The 18,041-nt window shown below is 48.7% G+C and overlaps 1 protein-coding gene across 6 annotated transcripts in view; it reads left to right on the top strand.

Moving 5' to 3' along the window:
• HOMER2 (homer scaffold protein 2) overlaps positions 1-18,041 on the top strand; it is a 136,801-nt gene that overhangs the window by 52,489 nt on the left and 66,271 nt on the right. The gene's annotated exons all lie outside the window — the stretch shown is intronic.

Raw genomic sequence — 18,041 nt, 5'->3', positions numbered from 1 at the left:
GGGTCCGGGAGCCAGGTGGGTTGGAAGGTGAGTGCGAGGCTGGGGAGCAGGGTTGTGTGGACCATGTTTTGAAGAAGTTGACTGTTAAGGGAGCAGAGAAATAGGACCATAGCATGAGAGGCCGCAGGTGCGGAGAGAAGCATTGAAGGCAGGAGATGCAGCAGGCGAGGTGTGAGGGGAGCGCTGCCCAGTTGAAGGCGGGGGACAGAGGAGCCCAGGCCTTGAGAAGACGAGAGGCTGTGGTTCAGAGCCCCAGGGAAGGAGGCCACCATGACGGAGATGCAGGCGGGATTAGTGTGGTGGGAAGACAGAGTTCCCATCTGTGGCTCCTCTTTTCCATCTGAAGTATGAGGCAGGGTCATCAGCAGAGAGCGGGAGGAGAAGGTGATGTGAAATTGCTGTCTGGGAGTGGGCGGCAAGCCTACCAGAGAAACACAGGCCTGCCGGCCACTGCAGAGTGACAGTTTGAGGTCAGAGAACATGAATTTAAAGTGAAACTTGTCCACCCTGTTTTGACCTTGCCCAGTGGCGTGGGTGTGGGCGTGGAGGAAGCAGATGGCAGAAGGCATCAGGCTGGGGTTCGGCCAGGCTGGGGGGCAGGATCCACCAGGGATTGGTAACCATGAGAGACCATGGGATGGACATGGGCCCTCCCAGGGAGAAAGGGAGGCCAGGAGGTGGCTGGTGGAGAGGGGAAGTAAATCAGTGGCCTGGAGGTCTCTGCGAGATGGGAAATGTGTGTGCGGGGAGCTGGGAGGATGGGTGGTGTGGGCGGGAAGCAAGGGATCTGCAGCTCATGTTTTAAGGTGATGGAGGATTCCAGGGTATGACTGTGGGTGAGGGTCACTAAAGGAGCATGGGGAAGGAGGCATTGGAGTGGAAGAGGCTGAGGAACTGAGTCCAGGGTGTTGAGGGTTATCCCTGTGGATGGTGACAGGTGGTGGGCGGAAGAGGAGGCTGGGCCAGGAGCTGAAGTCCTTGGTGGGTGGCAGAAAATAATGTGGAGGCAGGCGAAGGTGGGTGGGAGCAGGTGGCTGAATGACCTTGCCTCCAGGGCACAGAGGGACTGCATGATGGGGGCCACCAGGATACCCTTCCCCCTCCCTTTCTGTTCTGCATATGTAGGGGGCAGTGGGGAGTGTTGCTCTCAGGGACTCACTGGTTTCCAGTAAGGCATGAAAGTGAAGGGAGTGTTCTGGCCAGGGATGCTGAGGTCTGCTGATTTCCAGAAGGTTTCCCGTGAGTGTGGGAGGATAGGGAGCGGGAAGGACCGGCTCAGATTTGGGAACATCCAGGGCAGGGAGGACCCTGCATGTTGCTGGGTGGCAGGGAAGTGTGGTGTCCACCCCTTCCCAATGTAGAGTGATGGCACCTATTCATGTCTTGGGCATGGGGAGTGGGGCGGGTCTTTTGTGAGTGTGAGAGAGACTTGGGGATTTCGAGTGGAAGGTGAGCTCCCTGTGAGTCAGCCCTGGTGATGTGGTTGCCAGGATGCTGCCTAAAACTGAAGACCTTAGTGAAGTGAGAAAGCACTGTAGGAAAGGAGGCAGTGGGCCTGCCCCGCTCCCATCTAGAACCCTGCGTTTGGTTCTGGGCACCAGAGGTCCCCTGAGTATAGATGTGTGGAAGGACATTTGGAGGAGAGAATGCAGAGCAGGAGGGGTCTGGGCATGTTTCTGTGAGAATGATGAGAAGGCAGGGTTCTTGGCTGGGTGCAGTGGCTCACACCTGTAAACCTAGCACTTTGGGAGGCTGAGGTGGAAGGATTGCTTGAAGCCACAAGTTCGAGATCAGCCTGGGGTGACATAGTGAGACCTCTTCCCTACCAGTCGTTTTTTTTGTTTTGTTTTGTTTTGTTTTTAATTAGCTGGGCGTAGTGGCATGCACCTGTAGTCCCAGCTACTCAGGAGGCTGAGACGGGAGAACTCCTTGAGCCCAGGAGGTCGAGGCTGCAGTGAGCCATGATTGCACCACTGCACTCCATCCTGGACGACAGAGCAAGACCTTATCTCAAGGAAGGGTTCTTAATGTGGGGTGTGGGGTCTCTGAATACCCCTGCCCATCCTATGGAGAGTTGTAGGTAAGTGTGTGCTTTTCTGGGGAGGGTGTCCATAGTTTTTTTTTTTTTTTTAGTCAGATTTTCAAAGGGGTCCTTGATCCAAAGGAGGTTAGCACCACCTGTTTAAAGGACTTGGGCATACTTAGCCTAGAGAAGGGACAACTTGAGCTGACAGTGAGGGCACGGGGTGGAGAGAGCCGCCCCCCTGTAGATTACCAGCTGCCATTTGTGATGGGGAGCTTGCTCTGTGTGGACCCACCTGGCGGGGCTCAGATCAGTGGGAGGGAGCCCAGCTTTGGCTCTGTGTGGGCATCTGAGGGAGCCTAAGAGAACCTCTCACAGTTGGGGTGTGCACAGGGCAGGAGGTGGGAGGAGAGGGCCTGTGATGCTGCCAAAAGCTTTGTCCAAACCTTGTTCTGAGGAGTAAACAGCTTTGAGCATTGCTGGGTTTTCCTCGTCCTCAGGGAGAGTGTCTTGAGGGCCGAGCTTTGCGGGAGTGAGGAAGCCCTTGTGGAGGCTCAGGGGTGCGGCTCAGGAGGCAGTGCATTAATTCTCACCTTAGGGAGCGCACCCTCAGCTTGTCTTGGGGACTCAATTACCCCTCTATGGTGTGAGAATACTGTTCCGTATGGCATTGCCTTGGGGTGTGGTGGGTAGCTCTTCCCCACATCTTTTTTTTTCTTTTCTTTTTTTTTTTTGAGACAGAGTCTTGCTGTGTTGCCCAGGCCCAGGCTGGAGTGTAGTAGTGTGATTTTGGCTCACTGCAACCTCCAGCTGCCAGGTTCAAGCGATTCTCCTGCCTGAGCCTCCCAAGTAGCTGGGACTACAGGTGCACACCACCGAGCCTGGCTGATTTTTGTATTTTTAGTAGAGACAGGGTTTTGCCATGTTGACCAGGCTAGTCTCAAACTCCCGACCTCAAGTGATCCACCTTCCTCAGCCTCCCAAAGTGCTGGGATTACAGGCGTGAGCCACCACACCTGGCCCTCTTCCCTACATCTTACTCAGGGGAATGAGCTCTCCTGAATAGACCCTTACTTGCCCACCTAGATGGTCTCTAGCATTGGGCTGTCTTCCATAATATGGATGGAGTTGGGTGAGAAGAGTGCTGAATTAGGCTCCCCAGGCCTGGGTTTGAGCACAGCTTTATCTTGTAGTGGAAGGAGGCCTGTCTTCCCCTCACCCAGTGTGTTCCTAGTGATGGTTAGGGCTCCTATCTTTCTTTGGCACCAACAGAATCAGATTCAGTAAATTTAAAGTGATTCCTGTGAGACAGAACTGCTGGTTAATTGAGTTTGACTTTGTGAGAGTGTCCTCTCCTTTTCTTTTCTTCTGTCAGTTTTGTTTTGTTTTGTTTTGGTTTTGGTTTTTGAGACGGAGTCTCGCTCTGTCACCCATGCTGGAGTGCAGTGGCGCGATCTCGGCTCATGGCAACCTCTGCCTTTCGGGTTCAAGCGATTCTCCTGCATCAGTCTTCTTTTTTTTTTTTTTTTTTGAGACGGAGTCTCGCTCTATCACCCAGGCTGGAGTGCAGTGGCGCAATCTCAGCTCACTGCAAGCTCCGCCTCCCGCGTTCACGCCATTCTCCTGCCTCAGCCTCTCCGAGTAGCTGGGACTACAGGTGTCCGCCACCATGCCCGGCCAATTTTTTTGTATTTTTAGTAGAGACGGGGTTTCACCGTGGTCTCGATCTCCTGACCTCATGATCCGCCCGCCTCGGCACCCCAAAGTGCTGGGATTACAAGCGTGAGCCACCGCGCCCGGCCTCCTGCATCAGTCTTCTGAGTAGCTGGGACTACAGGTGTATGCCACCACACCCAACTAATTTTTTGTATTTTTAGTAGAGACGGGGTTTCACAGTGTTAGCCAGGATGGTCTCGATCTCCTGACCTCGTGATCTGCCCACCTCGGTCTCCCAAAGTGCTGGGATTATAGGCATGAGCCACTGCACCTGGCCTTTTTTTTTTTTTTCAAAGCAGGCATGCTTCACCAAGGATGAAATATTCTGGAAAACTGGAATTGGAATCCCACAGCCTGATTGAAAGCCATATCACTGGCTTCAAGAGAGGGAGCTAAAAAAAGCTACTCCTTGGCTTCTCCCATGAATTTTAAATGCTCTGAAAGCTTTGCCTTGAGAAGGAAACAATGCCTCATGCCTTAAATAATTAAGTGGAGTACACTAAGAATGGCAGTGTCAGCCCAGGCTGGTCACACTGTGGACCCAGGGGGCCTGTCTCTCAAGGGCAGAGCTCTGTGGGTGCTGGACGAGGTCGTCCTCATAGCAAAAATTGGTGCAGCTTCAAATACTGCCTTTTAGGCATTTGGTGAAATTGGCATAACCCTGGAAATGTCATAAAAGAGGATGAAGGTGGCGTGTGGTAGAATGCAAGCTTTTTTTTTTTTTGATACAGAGTCTTGTTCTGTTGTCCAGGCTAGAGTGCAGTGGCTAGATCTCGGCTCTGTGTGGGCACCTCTCACAGGCGGGGTGTGCACAGGGCAGGAGGTGCACAGGGCACACTGCAAGCTCCGCCTCCTGGGTTCAAGTGATTCTCCTGCCTCAGCCTCCCAAGTAGCTGGGATTACAGGTGCACACCACCACACCCGGCTAACTTTGGTATTTTTAGTAGAGACGGAGTTTCGCTATGTTGGCCAGGCCGGTCTCAAACTCCAGACCTCAAGTGATCTACCCGCCTTGGCCTCCCAAAGTTCTTGGATTACAGGCGTGAGCCACCACACCCAGCCAGAATGCAAGTTTTCTGCCGAGAGGCTGCATCTGTCAGCTGTTTGTATCAGACCTGTGAATTCTTAGCTGGCCTTAATTTGCCCCTCCACTGCCACATGACTGTCCATGTGGGATGACTGTGGGCCAGGCCCAAGTCTGTATCCTCCCAACAACTATAGTGTTGGCAGTGGTTTCTCTGTACACTTGGTGGAAACTTCTGGAGAATCTGTGCAGGGAAAAGGCTACTTTATCTTCAGGCAGAAGACCCTCCCTTCAGGGGCAGTGCTGGCATCTCAGAGCTGCTTCCTGGCTGTCTGTGCACTCTGTGATTGCACAGGACGCTTACCTCTGAGGCAGCAGGATGGCATGCTGTACAGACGTCAGGTCATGCCAGGCGGTCCTTGTGGTACCTTACATGGTTTCTGTGGAAGAGTGAGTTCTGCCAGAGTAACTAATACTTATTGACTCCCTTTATACGGTATTTCATTTAAGCTTCACATTTTATGGATAAACTAGAGTTGAGAGAGGTGGAGTGACTTGTTAAGGTCACACAGCCAGCACACAGAGTTGAGCTGGTGGTTATGTGTGTGGTCCGACCGTGAGGCAAGTCACCCAGAGGGTCACATTTTGTGAGACTTTTATAGTTCCAGGAGAAAAACAGCCTTTATTTCAAAAGTACAACTTGAAGTCTAAAACCAAAAGCAGAGATGTGCCTTAGAAAAGCTGTGTTAGGCGGGGCATGGTGGCTCACGCCTGTAATCGCAGCACTTTGGGAGGCTGAGGCGGGCGGATCACCTGAGGTCGGGAGTTCAAGACCAGCCTGACCAACATGGAGAAACCCCATCTCTACTAAAAATACAAAATTAGCCGGGCGTGATGGCACATGTCTGTAATCCCAGCTATTCGGGAGGCTGAGGTAGGAGAATCACTTGAACCCAGCAGGCGGAGGTTGAGGTGAGCCAAGATCCTGCCACTATACTTCAGCCTGGGCAACAAGAGCGAAACTCCGTCTCAAAAAAAAAAAAAAACTATGTTAGCATACCTGTAACAGGGTGGAGGCTAGTAGCCGAGGCTTCCTTCCTTGATGTTTTTTTGTTTGTTTGTTTGTTTGTTTTTGATAGAGTCTCACTCTGTCACCCAGGCTGGAGTGTGCAGTGACGCGATCTCGGCTCACTGCAATCTCTGCCTCCCAGGTTCAAGTGATTCTCTTGCCTCAGCCTCCCAAGTGGCTGGGATTACAGGTGTGTACCACTACACCTGGCTAATTTTTGTATTTTTAGTAGAGATGGGGTTTCTCCGTGTTGGCCAGGCTGGTCTTGAACTCCTGATCTCAGGTAATCCACCCGTCTTGACCTCCCAAAGTGCTGGGATTACGGGCGTGAGCCACCGTGCCCAGCCTCCTACAGATTTCTTTTGCCCGGAACCTGCTAAGCCGTTTTCCTTGTCTTCCGTTTCTCATCCATCTATCTCCCAGCTTCTCCCTGGTCCTTTTTCTCAGGTTTCAGCAGAGGTTCTCAGAATGATTTAGTTCTTTGATCCTGTTGGATTGTATGTTATGATCACTTCTATGAAGGTATTATTCAGATTACATGGTAGGAGTCTAAATCTCAAATAAATTAAGCCTGTTAGGCTGGGTCTATGATTGGTTGTATTGATACTAATCTTGACACACAGCAGGGTTGTAAGCTCTCCAAAGCCCACAATGCTCACCCTCTTTTTGGCCTTGAATCAGAATCTTTTCCATACCCAGCAATGATTCACACTTTAGATGGTCGTCTGCGTTGTTGATTGTCTCAAAGATACATGACAGCTTTTTTTTTTTTTTTTTTTTTTTTAGTTTTTATTTTTTTGCCAGTTGTTGCAGCTGTTTTGTTGTAGCTGGGGCTCTCCTGGCTGTAGTAGGATTTATCTGTTGGGAATGTGAGAGGGAAGGTGCTTTTGTGATGTGGTTTTCAGGACTGGTTTCTCAAATCAAACAGCATTTTATCTCCATAAAAGTTGGGAGTTTCAAACTCTATCCTAGGTGAGAGGTGAGACTGACTTTGAGCAGTGAAATTTGGTTCTTTATGCATCTTACAAAAATCAGTTGTTCGATTTATTTATATGCCCTTTTTCTTGGAGCAAGTCTACCCATTAAAGGCTTAACTAACCTAGTGAATAACGAATGCAGCTTGATGAGGAAGTTACAGTCTAAAATTATGATCTGAACCTAGATAGGATCTTGTTAAGTATTTATTCCTGGTTATTCATGGTCTTGGTCTTCTAGGTAATCTGTTTTTATTTTTTATTTGCTTTTGTTTTCTAACCAAAAGAGAGCTAGAGTAGGTAATCTGTTTTTAGAATGAAAATTTTTAGGAAGTCTTTGGAACTGTTCTTGGTAACAGGTAAAAACCATTTCCCCCTACATCCATGCAATTAAATATTTGCATGGTGGAAACAGAAACCAGTCTGTGTGCTCAGACCTGTCATGTTCTAAAGGCTTCCAATGTTTTGTGCTTGGGGTTATCAGAATCAACAGCTTTATTTAGGTTACGTGTGTTGCGGTGGCCGCCAGTGGGAAGAGAGCTGCATCCAAGCAGTCCAGGTGGAGGTTACCCTTGCACACAATAGATTTAGCCCAGTAGTGCACTTCTGGCTGGTCTTTAGGCCAGCAGTGCATTTCTAGCAGAGAAACCACTGCCAATACTGTAGTGGTTGAGAGGATACAGAGTTGGGCTGGGCCCGCTGCCGTGCAGGGGCAGAAGTAGCCTAGTGGTGCACTTCTTTTTTTGTTTTGTTTTGTTTTTGTTTCTTTTTGAGACGGAGTTTTCGCTCTTGTTGTCCAGGCTGGAGTGCACAATGGCACAATCTCAGCTCACTGCAACCTCCGCCTCCTGGGTTCAATCAATTCTCCTTCCTCAGCCTCTGAAGTAGCTGGGATTACAGGCATGCACTGCCACTCCTGGCTAATTTTTTGTATTTAGTAGAGACGGGGTTTCACCGTGTTGGTTAGGCCGATCTTGAATTCATGACTTCACATGATCCACCCGCCTTGGCCTCCCAAAGTGCTGGGATTACAGGCGTGAGCCACTACGCCCGGCCAGCAGTGCACTTCTTACATCCTAACTTTGCTCCTCCATTCACGCAGTTAACTAATATTTACTGAGTACTCGCCCCTGTCCTTGTAGAGCTTACAGTGTAGCAAGGAACATGGGAATTGAATATTATAAAAATAATTACTCAATTATTGAATATAAAATATATAAATTGCAGTGTGGTTTCCAGGACTGGTTTCCCAATCAGGCAACACTTTATCGCTATAGAAGTTGGGAGTTTCAAGCTCCTCCGTCCTAGGTAAGAGGTGAGTAATTATTACAAAAGTAATTCCTCAATTATAATTCACTCATTCAGTGAGTATTTGTTAAGTATCTAGTGTAGGCTAGGCACTGTTCATAGGAGTGATGATGTCCATGAACCAGACAGACAAGAATTCTTGCCTTTTGAAGCTTACATTTTAATGAGACATGCAATAAATGAAAACAACAAATAAGTAAATTTCATGGCATGTTAGAAGGTGGTGAGTGTTGTGGGAAACAACAGAGGCAGGTGTCGATGACTAGGAGTATGGGCTGGGCTGGGTGTGGCATCGTATGTGCTACAGCTTGAATGTTTGTGTCCCCCACGGATTCATATGTTGAAATCAAATCATAAATGTGATGGTATTAGGAGGCGGGGCCTTTGTTGGGGTGATTAGGTCATAGGAGTAGAGCCCTCATTAATAGGATTAGTTTCCGTCTTAGTCCATTTTGTGCTGCTGTAACCGAATACTACAGTCTGGGTAATTTGTAATGAACAGAAATTTACTTACCATTCTGGAGGCTGGGTAGTTTACTATCAAGGTGCAGGCATTTGGGGAGGGTCTTGCTTGTCATCACATAATGAAAGGGCAAAGAGAGAGAAAAAGGGATGGAACTCACCCTTGTATAATGGCATCAGTCCTCCCCATGAGGGTGAAGCCCTCATGGTCTGATCACCTCTTCAAGGCTCTACCTCTTAATACTGTTACAATGGCAATTACATTTCTTTCTTTCTTTCTTTCTTTTTTTTTTTTTGAAGACAGAGTCTTGCTCTGTTGCCCAGGCTGGAGTGCAGTGGCACAATCTCAGCCCACTGCAACCTCCACCTTCTGGGCTCAAGTGATTCTCCTGCCTCAGTCTCCCGAGTAGCTGGGATTACAGGCGTGTGCCAACACACCCAGCTAATTTTTGTATTTTTAGTAGAGACGAGGTTTCACCATGTTGGCCAGGCTGGTCTCAAACTCCTAAGTTCAGGTGATCTGCCTGCCTCGGCCTCCGAAAGTGCTGGGATTACAAGTGTAAGCCATCCCACCTGGTCCGAAATTAAATTTCAACATGAGTTTTGGAGGGGACAGACAAACTAAAGCAGGGTCCTTATAAAAGAGGCCTGAGAGAGCTGCCTTGCTGCCTCCATCACATGAGGATACAGTAAGAGTATGCCATCTGTGAGTCAGAAAGTGTCCCCTCACCAGACACCAAATCTACTGGCACCTTGACTTTGGACCTCCAAGCTATCAGAACTGTGAGAAATAAATTTCTGTTGTTTATAAGCTATACCCGGCCTCTCATATTTTGTGATAGCAGCCCACGTGGACTAGGACAGTGTGTGTCAGGGAGTGGGATATATGACATGAAGATTATAGATGGGTTGGACTTACTGGTAATGAAAGATTATGACAGGGAGTTGGAGAGGCGAGAGAAGAGAAGGTCAAGAACTGAGCCCAGCTGGAAGAACCATCTATGTGTGTATCGAAATCACAAAGAATCAAGACAAGATTAGTATAGGAGAGAGGGACTGTGATCTAGAACTCAAATCATTGAGAAATGAGGGGGAGTATCATGGGGATTGTGGGTGACAGAGTCTGATGACAGGAGATTCAGGGCTGGGGAATTTTAGGGAGGGGGAAGAGAATTATCTGGAAGGGGCAATGAGGAGCCTAGAGGTCCAGCTGTGAAAATGTTCTGAAGGAGAATTATGGGGTGCCATGAAAGCAAATAATAGGTATCTAACCTGGTATGGAGGGGCTGGAAAGGCTTCCCTGAGGAAGTGACATTTGAGAGGGTGGTGGGTCAGGCTAGAGATCAAAGGGAAGAAGGAACTCTTAAGGGTTACACAGCCAAAGGGAAGTTTGTCTGAACAGTTCTGGGGGCTTAATGTGGACAAGGAGCTTGAGAGAAAGAGGATTTCCCAAGGTAGTGCAGACTAGCTCCAGCCCATCTATAATCTTCATTTCATGCATGCCACTCTCTGAAACTGACACACATGGTCCTAGGCAGTTCAGGCTGCTATCATGGGAGGAAGAGACCTGTTGTGGTAGCTGGTGGCTACAGAGAGACCCAGGGGACCATGTGGAGGTTCTGTGTGGCCACCCAGGGGGCTGGCTGTTGAGGCACCAGGTCCTGCCTACTGCCTCATCTGACTGACCCCATGGCTGGTTGATGAATATGGTCTAAACAGGCCTGAGAGGCACCTTCAGGGGCTGTGAAACCTTGGGCTGGAACCTGGAGGTTTTGGGAACTTAAGGAGTATTTTTGGACTTTCTGCTGAATGGGACTTTGGGAAAGGCTGTGGAGATCCTATTGATGAGAGGATTGGGATTTCTGAATCATTCCTTAAGGCCTGAGATGACAGCTTTGGTAAGGGATGGATAAGAATGAACCTGTTTACCCCAAGATCAGCTGAGCACCTCAAGGGCTTCAGCCTAAACATAGTGGTAGGGGGAGAGGAAAAGGGCTGAGGTAGTCTGGGAGAAGAGTGGGTAGAACAAAGGTGTGGGAAATAACTGATGATAGGCACAATGGAACAAAGTAAAGGGACCCTGGAGCATCACGTTGGGCTTAGGTGACTATCACTGAGTAGCTATGTGTGGCTTTGGGCAAGTTACTTAATCTTTTTCTCCTTTCTGTTTTCCTCTGTGAAATGAAGTATAGATGCCGATTTCTCAAGGTTGTTGGGAAAATTGGGTGAGATGTATGTCAGTGCCCAGCATGATGCCCAGCACACAACAGGTGATCAATAAGCACTAGAACCTCCAGGAAGTACCTTTTCCAAGGTTCTGCTGAGATTGCAGGGAGTGGATCTTAGCAAGCATTGCTGTATGACCATGGAAAGGCATTTTGTGTTTAGAAAACAGATCTCTTAGGAGCAGACTGTGAATTGCCCTGAAGCCCTAAGATGTAAATGTGCATGGAAACATGTCAGTCTGAGGATGGAAGCTTGAAGAAGATAAAAGTGAAGTCGGGAGAAGTCTACACACACAAGCCATCTGGCCCTTTGGAGAAGATAAGTGACATGTCCCTGGTGCATGGGAACAAGCAGGGGCTGTTCTGGGGCCAGACTCAAAAAAAAAAAAAAAAAAAGGCCAGCACACATGGGCCCCAGCTGTCTAGACACCTGCTGGCAGCCTCATTCTACTAAAAGTCAAGCATTGAACCTTTTCCAAAGGGACAATAAACTCTAGAAGATCCAGTACCATAGCCCCACATCTGATTGATCTTAACCCGTTACCCACACAGCAGCCAGAGCACTCCAGAGTGACAGGAGAACGTGCCGGTTTTCTGTTAGCTGTTTACTTCTGTGTGCTGAAGACCTACCAGTACTCTGTACTTTTTCTTTCCAAACCCAAAGAAGTATACAAAGAACTTTACTGGGTGCTTGCTCCCATCACCTCTTGTTCTCTCTTTCTCTATCTCTCTATGTCTACACCCCTCTCTCTCACCTCTTTGTTGACACATTTCCTGGGTGCCGAGCTCTGTCTCAATTGTGGCTAAGACATGGCACATAAGATGTAATCATGACCCTTAAATTTACCCTGGTAGAGCTGTGCTTTACAGCCTCTTTCAGACCAGGCAGGGCGCATTGGGAAGGGTCACTTGTACAGCCGACTGGGGAAAATGAAGGAGGTTGATGGTAAGATCAACCATAAGCCAGGGCTCCAGCTGTCAGGCCCTGCCAGGAGCCGAGAGGGTCAGTGTACCTCAGCATACCCCTGCGTGAGTGTGGGTGGGTATGTGTACACTTGCATGTGTGCATGGGAGGAAAACATTATCTAGCGGTTCTGCTGTAGAGTGTGTTCTCAGCTCCCAGTACTGTCCAACAAAGAGCTGCTGTTTGCTTTTTGAAATTACACAGGGTCCCACTAGGCAGGAGCTGGTCACTCTGAGCCCTCTGAGACTGGAGTTCACTCAAAGCCTCTGGCCACAACATCAAGCACCTTTTTTTTTTTTTTTTTTTTTTTTTTTTTTGAGGCGGACTCTCGCTCTGTCACTCAAGCTGGAGTGCAATGGTGTGATCTCAGCTCACTGCAACCTCCACCTCCCAGGTTCAAGCAATTCTCATGCCTCAGCCTCCTGAGCAGCTAGGACTGCAGGCACGTGCCACCAGGCCCCTCTAATTTTTTGTATTTTTAGTAGAGATGGGGTTTCATCATGCTGGCCAGGCTGGTCTTGAACTCCTGACCTCAGGTGATGCCCCTGCCTCAGCCTCCCAAAGTGTTGGGATTACAGGCGTGAGCCACCGCGCCTGGCCCAAGCACCTCTTTTGTCAAGGCACTACAGGGGCCCCAGAAATGAAAATCTAATCCCTACCCAAGGGGACTTGCAGCCCAATTTGGGGGGAACACATCTCTAGCTACCCAAAGATGAGGCTGAATAACATATGAGGGCCACGAGTGAGGTATAGAGAGAACTGGTATCCAGGGAGAGAACCCAGTCTGGTGTTGGAGCCAGGTGCCTCTGATGGAAGAGGTAACCAATTAGCACTTTGCCGAAGGGTGGTAGGATTCTGACCTGGGGGTGGTGGGCTGAGTGCAGGGGTGACATGAGCAGGCAGCATTCTGGAGGAAGGCACGGCTCCTCAGAAAGCACAGGTATGGGGTGAGCAGGGACGTCTGTTAAGCCTGTAGGTTGGGTGCAGGGATTGATAGGGAGGAGATGACAAAGTTAGGTGGAGACAAAGGCTGAGTGAGGACTTGGATTTTGGCTCAGAAGGCTGCCTTCACAACCTGTTTATGAATAGCTGGACAGGTGGACACCTGTGGTTGGTTTGAATGGAGTGCAGTTGGCCCTGTGTAGTACAAGGGAATCAAGCATAAAAAAAGGCTCCCTTCACTTGTGTCTCACTCGTTTGAGGTTCACAAGGGCTAACTTTCTATTGAATGTGGCCTCTCTCGGCTTCTTCCGAGCCAGCATATACCTAGTGCCGCTGGGCTCTGTAAAGCTGCGGACACAAACTATTTTTGTGCTCCTTCAAATGCCCATGTTTATTTTTAAACTTGAGCCTTTGTAAAGCAGGGAGGTGTGATGCAGGCTTTACTTTTGAGTAAAAAGTTTCTCTTGGGCTGATAGAACCTGCAAAAAGTGTTCTTGATTTAGAGTTGTGCATTTTTTTAATGCCTCAATGCCTGTAGTCTGGCATTATAGGGAAGGCCATGGAACTCATTTGCTTTAAAACAAATCCTGGAAAGAGGAAACCCCACATATGTTTGCCAGTTCCTTAAAGTGTCCTGGCAGATCTGTGTCAGGGGCAGTGGTGCTCATACAAGGAAGGTCTTTCAGTGTTGGACGTGGGGTGGGTGTGACAAGCTGGGATGTAAATCTGAATGTGCCAAGCCCACCTCCAGCCTCCCACCAATAGGAGCCCTTGGACAAGGATCTTAGAATAGAATATCTGTTATCTTTTAAGCGTATGCAAGTTATAACTGAAAAATGAATAAGATTAACTTAATGTTCAAGATGGAGGATTCAGCACTTGTGCTTATTTATACCTTCTCTCCCCAGAACCCATTAAAATGATAATAAGGAGATTATGAAGAGCATAATCCCAGGACAGCAAAATGAATGGGAGGGAATTATCAGTAGTTGAGAGATTACAATAAATTTCTGGACCATAGAAAGCTAGTGGAGGAAAGGCAATGTCAGAAATATAGTACAGAGGAGACCAGAGGCCAGAGTCCGAGTGGAAGGGCGACAGGGAGTCAGGGTAGTCTGCCCTGCACAACCCTAGAGACCCTCTGAACCGAGCCTGCAGGTCCAGCAAGGGCAGGAATGAGAAGTGGTGCTGAAGCTGGGGCTTTAATTGGAGGTCTCAGGTAATACTCCTGCCACAGGGACACTGTGCATATCAGCGGGATGGGGAACGAGTGGACTCCACTGGCAGAGCCAAGACTGGGAGTGTGGATGTTGGCATTCTAGAATAAAGTCTTCCTTGGTCTGGCATGCATCCAGGGTAGGTGGATGGTATTTGGAAGCATGGTATCAGCTCAGATCAGCGTGGGGAAAGGGGGAAAGTGTGGCGTGCTCCAGCACCAAGGAGTCTGGAAGAGGAGGAGGAACGAGGAGAAGCAGCTTCTCATCAGAAAAGATGACAGGAGAAGAGTGGAGCAAGGCCTGCACAGTGGCACATGAGGGAAAACCTTTTTTTTTTTTTTTTTTTTGAGATGGAGTCTCACTCTGTCCTCCAGGCTGGAGTGCAGTGGTGCGATCTTGGCTCACTGCAACCTCCGCCTCCCAGGTTCAAGTGATTTTCGTGCCTCAGCTAGCTGGGATTACAGGTGTGCGCCACCACGCCTGGGTAATTTTTTGTATTTTTTGTAGCGATGGGGTTTCCCCATGTTGGCCAGCCTGGTCTTGGACTCCTGACCTCAGGTGATCTGCCCACCTCGGCCTCCCAAAGTGCCGGGATTACAGGTGTGAGCCACCATGCCCATCTGAAAATCATTTTTTTTAATCCATTTAAAACAATTGTTTTAAGCTGAGTGCTGTGGTAGTCGCAGCTCCTAGGGAGGCTGAAGTAAGAGGATTGCTTGAGCCCAAGAGTTTGAATCTAGCCTGGGCAACACAGTAAGACTTTGTGTCTTAAAAAAAAAAAAAAAAAAGATTGTTTTACGCCCAGTGTGGTAGGCTAAAAAATGTCTCCCATAGATTATATCAGATACTAATTTCTGAACCTATGTTACCGTATATGTTAAAGGGTCTTTGCAGATATGATAAGTTAAGGACTTTGAGATGTGGAGGTTATCCTGCATTATCCAGGGCCCAGTATAATCACAAGTATTCTGAAGAGAGTAGCAGAGGGAGATTTTACTACACACAGAAGAGAGAAGAGGATGTGAGAATCTCTGCAGAGAGCTTTGAAGATGCTTTGCTGCAGGCTTTGAAGATGGAGGAGGAGGCCATGAGCCAAGGAACACAGCTCTAGAAGCTGGGAAAGGTGGGGCAGTGGATGCTTCCTTAGAGCTTCCAACCCTAGAGCCTCTGGAGGGAGCATTGCCCTGGCGGCACCTTGGTTTCAGCCCAGTCAACTGACTGCGGATTTCTGCCCTCCAGAGCTGTGAGAGAATAAATTCCTGTCATGTAAGCCCCCAGGTTTGTGGGAATTTGGTACAGCAGCCCTAGGATACATCCAGCCAAAACCAATCAAATATAAGGGGGAAAGTAAAGGCCATTCCTGATGTGCAAGGACTTAAAGTTGACCTCCCGCTCATCTTGAGGATCTACAACAGCAAAACAATGGCGAAGACTATGAAGGAGGTTATGGACGGGGGAAGTGAGCGAAAAGAACTGATGGCTTCTGGACGCCCACTGAAAAGAACTTCTGGACAGATGGCTATGAATGGGCCTCAGAAGCATTCACTCCAAATTACACCTGGAAGTTACTGGCTCCAAGAATATCTTGAGGACAGAGACTGGAGCAGATTCCAGACAATGGACAGAGTGAACAAGCTGGAAGATACTAGGGTTATGGGAAGACGGGCTGTGTTTCTTTCCTTGATAGAGAAGGCAATAGGAAAACATCACAAAAATTAAAAATTATCACAAGGATGTCGTGTTTCAAATATGAAGCGTACGAAAGGTACCGCCTGCTTTTGAACAACTGGGAGAGTGCTAGAAAGGAGAAGCTTCTCTCTGACCTTGATACTAGGAATGTTTTCCTGTGAGTAGCACTCTGCTGTTGACATTGGAACTGTACAGAAAGAACTATAATCCTGGCATATTTTTTGCCTCTGCAAGGAACAATATTTATATAGTCATAAGAATGTTCTTTTTTAAAAGGGTTACATAGTACTCTATTGTGTTAATTTATTCACTTGATTCTTCCTGGTACTGGATGTTCCAATTAATTTCTGGTTGACCTTTTTGTAAATAATGCTCGAACCTGAGGTCAGTTTGATCCGTGAAGCCTCTTTGTTGGGAGAGCTGGATATTTGAATTATTATACTAGTAATGTATGATTATGTATGAGAAGGGGCTCCACATGCAAGAATGATGACTGAATTCTTCAGGGAGGTGGTCGATTGGCTTACCTAATGACTCTCCCTCACTGGGCTGAGCTGTTTGTGCTGGGCGTCTGGCCAACAGGCCAACCTGTCCTTGATCCTGTATGGGCGAGCAACCCATTGTGACTTCCCTGAGTAAGGCCTGAAGGCAGAGAGGGGTGTTGGGTGGAGCAGGCATGCTAACTCACATGTCTGGTATAAATGGGAGAGACCTGAGCTTGTTTTTGCCAACAGAAGAGATCCAGAAGCACAGAGGGGCTATTGGTGTAATCTAGGTCAGTGTTTCCCAATCTTTTTAGTGTCATGGACACATGGAAAATATGTTTACAGCACCTCGGCAAATGGACAAGACAGTGCCCAGCCCTGGGACTCCTGTGGCCCAGGCCCTGCTCTGCACCCTGAGGGTTGAGATCCCCTTCTCAGCAGGCTACTTCTTCCCAGCCCAAGTGACATCTTTGTACAAATTAGGAAAAACGCTTCTTTAAGACACCTTCTGGAAATCTGTGATCTGCCAGGCAATTGATGTAATGAGTCTGCACATCTTTCATGATTGACACTCGGAGTTGTGCACTGCACAGCCATTTGCAGGGCTGAGCTCAACACACCTGTGTGTGGCCCATTGGAGGACACTGCTAGGAAGGAGGCTGACAGCCTGGGCTGCTGAGGAGAGGACAGCGAGGGAGATGTTCCTGCTGTGTGCTGGATGTGAGATTCCCAGGTTTCTGCCATAGTGACAGATCCAGTGGTGTGAGTCACTGAAATAGGGGTGCAGGGAGAACAGCAGCAGGGAGGTAAGGTGCAAGCATGGGGTTCAGGAGAGACATCTGGGCTGGAGGTACATATTCAGGTGTCATCACATAGACATGTCCTCAAAGCTGTGGAGGTGAGTGTGGAGGGGAAACCCCATGGAGAAGAACTAAGGGAATGAGCACACACCAGACCACCTGGCCTCACCTGCTGAGGTGGGGCCTGGTACTCAAGTAGGACACGGAAATGAGGCCCTGGTAGGAGAGAAATCTGAGCACTGTGGTATCCTGTCCCATGGGCACTGTCCCAACACGATCACACTGTCCTGAGAATAGCATCTGCCTGCTCTAGAGGATCTCTGGCAAAGACCTCTGGCTGTGACACCTGAACCCCAGAGCACCGTGGCCTGAGTATCTGCACCCTCAGGTGCTGGAGTTTCTGCACCCAGTACTCATCCTGAGTCACTGCCAGTGAGTGCTGTCTGGGAGGGATGGCGTCTATGTATCTCTGTGTCCCTAGGGTCAAGTGTTAGATTTTTGAAGAGTTCTTATGAGAGAAGACACCGGGACTTTGATGAGTGCGTAACGTGGCTCGGGCAATGCTGCCTGCTCTTAGGCCCTAGTTACCTCTGGGCCATTTGCTGCCCAGGTGTTCTCCATGATCCTGCTCCGAGCTGCTCCTCGGAGTAGATGGTCCAGCTGAGGAGCAGGCTGGCCCAGTCCTGCAGGGCTCTGGTCTCAGCAGCAGTCTTGCCCCTCAACTATAAGGATTTGGGGCCCCCACACCTATCTTAGACCAGATGAGGTTGATTTCACTTTTGCCCTTGACATTGTGGGAAACAATAGAGACGAGTTTTGCCTTGCTGGGCACATGTGATATAATTTTAAAGCCAAATAATCTAGTTTAGCAAGTATTTTGGGCCTACTGTGTGCATAGGGCTGCAGCATATGAAGGTCTGGTGGGAGGCACACTGTTCCCAAGTGTTTACAGCAAGCTCACCATGGCTCTAGAACAATGGGTTTATTCTTAACTAGTTTTCCTTCCTTGAAGACTTCCCTTAAGTTCCTCAATCTCATAATATTCTAAACACGTAACTTCTCCCTCTCACATACACTGGGGTTTGCTGCTGTCCCCATGGGGGCAGATCTTCCCCTCTTGCACCCTCCTGCATGTGTCTTTGG

Source organism: Symphalangus syndactylus, chromosome 5 (assembly GCF_028878055.3).
Source record: "Symphalangus syndactylus isolate Jambi chromosome 5, NHGRI_mSymSyn1-v2.1_pri, whole genome shotgun sequence".
Lineage (NCBI taxonomy): Eukaryota > Metazoa > Chordata > Mammalia > Primates > Hylobatidae > Symphalangus > Symphalangus syndactylus.
This window is presented reverse-complemented; position numbering and strand designations above follow the sequence as displayed.